General features: G+C 43.7%; 1 pseudogene; it reads right to left on the bottom strand.

The window, feature by feature from the left end:
* Positions 1 to 2,411: 2,411 nt before the first annotated feature.
* On the bottom strand, positions 2,412 to 4,487 carry LOC131330600 (late embryogenesis abundant protein Lea14-A-like; annotated as a pseudogene).
* Between the last annotated feature and the right edge of the window lie 2,769 nt (positions 4,488 to 7,256).

Genomic DNA, 7,256 nt, shown 5'->3' with positions numbered 1-7,256 from the left:
TTCCTGCTCGTCAAGAACCGTGCAGTGAATTCCTCGGCCAATTGCACCCATGTTCGGATGGAGCGCGAGCCCAGTTTGTGGAACCAGGACAGAGCAACCTCCCCAAACTCGACGGGAACATTTTGCACATGATTGCATCATCCCCTTCATGCATAAACATCGCTTGCTGGTAATGCTGTATATGGGCCACGGGATCAGCGTCTGTCTCGTAGAGGATGAATGTCCCGTGCTTTACCTTGGTCGGCAATCTAGCCTCCTGTAACTTTCTTGCAAAAGGGGAGGATGCTATATTCTGCAGTGCTTTCCGTGCTGCTTCCCGTGCAGTCACGGCTTCATCCTCTGGTCCTTTCTTGGATCTAGTTCGTTCCCAATCGGAATCAGGCCTCTCGTACCTGTCCCTATGATGTTTTCTACTCCCTTCTTCTTCGGGGGTAGAACTCTGACCTCTGCTTCTCCTCTTTCTTGGAGATATCCTCCTTCGCTCGGGTGTTCGGATCCTGCTCCTCCCTTTTCGTGGAGAAGTTTTACGTCGCCTCGGGGTCAGACTTCTGCTTCTGCTCCTCCTTCCTCGTGAAGGAGCCTTTTGGTACTGTACCAAAGCGTATTCACTGCCTTTAGAATTTCTTCGAGATAGTCCAGAGTCCTCCGGATGTTCTCTGATTCTCTCTAATTCTCTGATCTCATGTTCTCGTTTTTTGATCAAACGAGCATACTCCTCGATTTCTTGTCTCTTCTTGTCAAGAACGTCTTCGCTACGGTATATACTCCTGGAGTGTGCAATCGATTCATCCCCTCGATGGGATTTAGTCCTTCTCGTGGACTTCGATGCCGTCTCTCCATCTCTATTTCTGGAGTTGCCATGGATAGTAAGGGGGTGGCCCTTACTCGTGGTCCTTCTGTGTCCTCCTTCGGGCTTTCTCGGAGCCCCGGGTGGAGACTTATCCCCTCCTCCAATTAGCACATCCTTCGGGTCGTGTGGCGTTGCTGGCTCTACTTCCACCATGGTCGTATTTCAAAGGGAACTCTTTCGATTCCCACAGACGGCGCCAATTGTAGGTGGATAAATTCAAGTAGTGCTTTGAACAGCACTGGAATGCAGCGGCTCCACGTGCCTCTTGAACGTAACCCTAATTCGTCAGAGAAACCCTTATCCTGCAAAACAGACAAGGAGTGAGCGCACCTTTGCCTCTCGTGGCAAAGGCTCTCCGATGCCTTTGTTAGTATTTCGTACTAATGATCAAACCCTAATTATCAGTAGGAAAGCAATAAGATTGCAGTGTATTGCGTACCTTTTACCTCTAGGCTTGCTCTGTTTATATAGACATTCGGATGCTTGGTGCCCAAGCATCCCTATTGCCATAGGATTCCCAACTCGTATAGGAAACCCAGGATATCAAGGATTCTCATTTCCTTTATCAATTTATGGAAAAGAGTCCTTTCAGGATTCTTTTCCATTACTGACCGAACATCCCATTCTCATTGGGTATCTTTCTCAGACCCTATATTCTCGGGATCTTATTCCTTAACGGAATACCACTGTTTCTGGACTCTTCCGGAATGTTCCCTCTATTTCATCATCTGACAGGACCTCTTTCCTTGTTCGGCCGTCTCATAGCCGAACAAATGGTCTGGACCAGTTACTTCACATGTAACTGGTCCTAAGGAAACAATTTGGACCATATCCTTTCTAAGGAGCTCTCCTTCTGTTCGGCTTTTCTCTTGCCGAACAATGTATCTGAACAGTGGCATCACATGTCACTTTCCTTGTATCTGGTCCAATAACGTCTCATGTTATTGTACCGAGAATCGTACAACCTCTCTGGACCATTGACTTCTCATATCAGTGGTCCACAGTGCGTTGACCCTTTGTTGACCATGCTCGGGCTCATTTTGCACCTGTTCGGGAATACCTCCCTACATTAAATTTTAGATGGGTAATTCTGATTCAAATTCTAGATATTAATCTAAATTCTAAGGCGTAGAGAAACTTTAAAAAGTGTTTGCTGCAATTTAGAATTGTTGATTAGAAAAAACATGCACAATAAACCACTCTTTTTTTTTTCAACCAACTAGGGCTAATTCGGTTGATCAGAACTCTTCTATTTCATTAGGAGATCAAAAATTTGAATATCCCCACCTGTGTGTGGATGCTTTCCCCTCAGAGAGGCTTTCCTTTATTTCTTTTGTTTCTACTCTATAGTATATATTTGGCTTATTTCTTGAATGGTTAAGTAATTGGGCTTGATGGCCTCGTAAGCTCTCACAATTGATACCGTGTCCCATACATTGTAATTTGGAGGTATTTGGGAGACAACTTATTGCGATTTCATTTTCCTAAAAAAAAAAAAAACACTCCTTTTAATAACACGACTCTTGACGTAGTATATTACAACATACAACCAAACACATACGTAGCCATTATATCACACGTACAGTCCAACATACCAAGAGTTCGTAACCTTAAAAACATCCCACATATATAGCTATCAAGCTAGCTATTCATTTTTCCAGAGGTCGGAGATAGAGGGAAGGGAGCTTGATCTCGCCCTTACTGGTGATCGGAATGGTGAAATCTCCGACGAGTGGAAGATCAACTGTGAGACCTAACTCCAACTCATAATCAATGTCCCAATTCGCACCGATGTCTCTCACCAAGCTCAGCAACACACTGTGCGGCACCTTCACCGGCATGTCCAATACCATCGTCTCATTCCCCCGGTAGCGATCCCTGGTCCGGTATTTTACCCGACCCGATCAACCTTGCTAATACGCCCATAGAACTAACCCAAATTTAAGTGAAAAAAAAGCCAATTCAATTTTTTTTTTAACTTCGGACTTTCAATTTATATATTTAGGACACTTCAAAATAAAAGAGTGAACCAGCAATATGAAAGGGGTAACAAACAGGTAGTATATATATTTGTTGTCGAATCATAGGAGGAGTGTAGTGTCTTTGGTTGTTCGGCGGTAAATTGATTACAGCCCATTAAGTAAGTAATATACACTATTTATTCTGTAAATTGCACAACACTATTATGAAAATGAACCACGAGGATGGAAAGAGTATTGTAGAAGGTTGGGTGAGAGAGAGAGAGAGAGAGTACTGATCCTATATATATTCCTATTCCTATTCCTACCTGCCGGCGCACTTGAGAGAGTAGGAGATGTCGCCAATGGGAATGGAATGACTGTAATTAAGGATTTTTAACCGCCACCTTGGCGTTGTAGGTGATGCCGTCACGGCTGATGTCCACCAGATCAACATCCACCACGTCCGCCTCCGGCTTTTGTCTGCCACGAAATTCTTCACCTTTTCCACCAAATTCGCCCTCTTAATTATCTTAATTAATTGGAGTAAGTGTTTTTCCTACTTAATTTCACCTATTATGCCTTGAACTTGAAGGCTTCAACATGCTAGTCACAGGCAACGCGGCGTAAACTTTAAACACAGTAGAGGAGAAGAATTGAAGGGGAAAATAATGGAAGAAATTCACCGCTAGCTAGCGTCGTACGTGTACACAACAGACACAATATTGGTACTATTTTCAAGATCAGTTGGTTCGTGCACACGGGGATCCTTGCTTCTGTGGGTTATTTTATTCCGTGACACGTGATCCGATTTGTGTCGACTGAACCATCACCGGCTCATGAAGTAAGCCAAGGAGGCAACGCTTCCGGTCGGGCCCCCAATTTGTAGCTGAATCTGCCTGGAAATTAATCAGAATCTTAGAATTTTATCAAACTTTGCACGGCAATAACTCTATCAATCCTTGACCGTTTTGGTCGATTCTTGGGTTGGAATCGAAGCTCTTGATATCCACTACAAGTTTCATGAAGAAAACAAAGCCCAAAAATGAATTCAACTTGGAGGAGAATGGCTATAAAAATAGGTATGTGGAATATTGAACGAAAATGAAATTTGTGGTGGTGCCTTCTTCCTCTGCTCTTCTTTATTTTTCTTCTCTTCCCTCTTTCTTCTTTTCTTCTCCTCCTCCTTTACAGCTCAACACACTCTCTCTCTCTCCGGAAAGAAAAATGGGGAAAAGGAAATTAATGGGAAAAGTAATAATGGGGAGGAATAAGAAGTTTTTTTTTTTTTTCTCTCCTTACTCCCAGCCGAATAAAATGGAAATGAAGGAGATGGGTTCGGTATATTTTTTTATAGAGAAGATGGGTGGTTGAGTGAGGGAGGATAAGAGTGGAGGTGGTGGAGTGTAGAAGGGAAGTGAGGGAGAGAGGAATAAGGGAGAGATAAGGGAAAGGGAAAACAAAATCCCTTAGTTTTAAGGAAAGTAAATTTTGTACACTTCTATATATATCACCATATATAAATACAATTGATGAAGCAGTTTTTGGTCACCTCCGGAGGAGGGGTTCCTCAACCGTCCATCTAGTCCTTCAGTGGATGAAGCAGCTTCCGGCGTGCTCGACCAATGACCTACAAAACAGAAACGGTAAACTATGGGCACCGGCGTGGCTGTCGCCATCGCCCTTGTGATTCCTAAGTCAGTCGAGATATGGAGAGAATGGACTGAGTATGAGTTTTGTATTGTTTACATACCTTTATGATATGGAGGCCGGTGTGATCTTTATAAAGGCATCTTGGGAGGAATCCCTTGGGACCTGGACTCTTAAGTCTCATCCGCTCGTGGCGGATATAGATAGGTGTTGGAGTGTCCTCCTCACCTTAGGACTCCCCTGATGCTTATCAGGTTTGAGGAGTCCTTTCACCTTTGGACTCTTGTACTTGCTTGTCAGGTTTAAGAGTCCTTAGGGTGCAAAGATCTCCATCGGGAGTGAGACCTCTTGGGCTCATCCATACATGACGGGAATAGGTTGGTGATATAATGTCCTCCTTACCTAGGACTTCTTTGGTCTTTATCAGGTTTAGGAGTTCTCCTCTCCTTTGGACTCTGTGATTGTCATCAAGGTTAGGAGTCCTCATGGTGGACGGATCTCTGTGATTATCCTTTAAGACTTGCGGCATAATCTCTTTGGATGAGATATGCTGCAGGTTTGTCATATTTGCTGAGCTCACCTGGTGAGCTGAGCTCGATATTCTTCTATGAGTTGCACTGCCTCCTTCCTTGGGCTAGTTAATAGAGGCTAGCTCTTATAGGCTAGATTCTATGTTCTTGGGACTCTAGCTTGAGCCTTTAGGGTCGTGCTCGCGAGCTCTTTGGTTTGGGCTGACCTTGGGATGACCTTTACCCCTGGGCTGGTCCACTGAGCTCAACTCTTCAAGCTAAGCTCCACGTCACTAAGTCTCCTTCATGGCCCTTCGTGTTGTGCTGGGCTTCCTGGTCTGGGCTGACCTTGGGAGGTTAATTTATACTTATCAGCTACTCCCTTGTTTTCGAGTAAAAACATAAGTGAAGATGAGGAAACACCATTTGCTTTTGAATCGACTACTATGCCTACCTATCCTGTGTATCGTATATGATGTTCATCAGGTTGCAGTGTACATAGCCATTGCTTGGTTCAGGGGAATTTTTTGTGGACCCTTAGTCCTATGATCACATTGCCGTGTTTGACTTTATTGAATAGCTTCGTTGGCTAGCCTTGCTGAATAGCAAATCGATGAGAATGTTAAGGGGGTTAAAACAAAGCGTGCCCTTTTACTTTGATCTACACCCATCTACAGTAGTTGTTTCAACCTAGGGGGTGTCTGCCTTTAGCATTGCTGAGCAGCAATGCTTGTAGCGGATCAAAGAAAAATATTTGTTATTAATGATTGAGGAGGACAAGCTTTGGTAAAGCTTGCTTTGTTATATAGCTTTACGTTGGCTCTGTCCTTTGCTAGTTCCCTTAGGTATACCTTGGAATAGCTTAGATATGAGGGTACTAATTTATTTCAGGTACTTCCCCACTCATTTGAGTGTGGGGTTGTTGAAAAACAACCTGACACTTGTGAATTTGTGTCCTTTTAGGATTGATCTTACATCGACACTTTGCCTTAGTAGTTCGTTTGGTACATCAACAGCTTTTCATGTGTATTGCTTGCTAGCTATATAGAGCCGCTTTTTTACATTTGGTCTAGCACGCTTGAGAGCTGTGCTAGGACTTTTAGGTCCCTTAGGCTTAAGCTGTTCTTAGGCTTCAATGTAGCCTAAGGAGTTTTGAGAAAGAAGGTGTGAGCACCGTGCCTGAAATTTTTCATCTTGTATAGCTTAGGACCTTTTGCAAGACCTCGGCTGAGCGGATGTGTGCATCATGCCAAAATCTTTTGCATCTTGGTGGACATAAGCCTCTTGTAGGGCTTTTTCCAAGCAGGTGTGAGTACCTTGCTTGAACCTTTGTGCCCCAAAGGACTTGAGACTCTTGTAATCTTTATAGAGATTTTGAGAGCTTGAGCAAACCTGAGTGTCGTGCTGGAACTTCTTAGATTCCTTAGAATTTGGCAAAGTTGTGTAAGTTTTGGCGGAGCAGGTTTTGGAATCCGCGCTCGGGTTTTGGTCTTAGAAGACTTAGCTTTTGTTGAAAAAAGCTTCAAGAGCTTTGGGCCAAGATGAGTGTAAGCTCTGGCTGGGCAGGTCATGAGAGTTGTACTCAGTCTTTTTAGGTCTTTTAGGACTTGGCAAAGTTTGCAAATTTTTGCTTCAAATAGGATTCTTAAATTTTGGTCTCCTGGGACCTTGTCGTTTCTAGGCCTTATGCTAAATTGTGGTCTCATTTGTTTTTAGCTTTTGTTCCTCAAGATCATTTGATGCTTTGATATCCAAGCTGACCTGAGGCAATCCAAGCTGGCTTATGGCCTCGATGCTCTTTCTTTGCTTCCATCCATGAGGTTGGATTTCTGTGGAGATTTAACTTTTGCCCCTTTGGATCCGTTGAGATGGCCATGGTACGGGTCTTTTTCTCCTTTTATTCGATTCCTTTTAGGATAAGATAGGCTGGTGGGAAGGCCTTTTCTTGAGGGTCATATAATGGAAATACGACTGGTCTAGCTTGCCAACGAGGAGCGTTGGGCTAAGGAGGGTGCGGTTTTGGCCACATCATGGAGCTTAGAGGAGCCGTTGGAAGGTCAAGACAAAAATATAAAGACCTTGTGGTGTTTCTCTATTTAACGTTGTTGGCACTATCTTGCATGAAAAGCTTAAAAGTGCTCTCAAGTTGAGGCGATCTCTCGTCACAAGGGCTCATGTTCTGCGAGTTGAGGTTATCTCTTGTCATAAGGGCTCATGCCCTGATATCGACTTCTCCAAATTCAAGGTTGTTAAATACCTCTAATCGTTCATGAGTGGTAAGGAGAAGGA

This window comes from Rhododendron vialii, chromosome 1a, assembly GCF_030253575.1.
Source record: "Rhododendron vialii isolate Sample 1 chromosome 1a, ASM3025357v1".
NCBI classification, from domain to species: Eukaryota; Viridiplantae; Streptophyta; class Magnoliopsida; order Ericales; family Ericaceae; genus Rhododendron; species Rhododendron vialii.
Note: the sequence above shows the minus strand (reverse complement) of the source record. Positions and strands in the feature narration are given on the sequence as shown.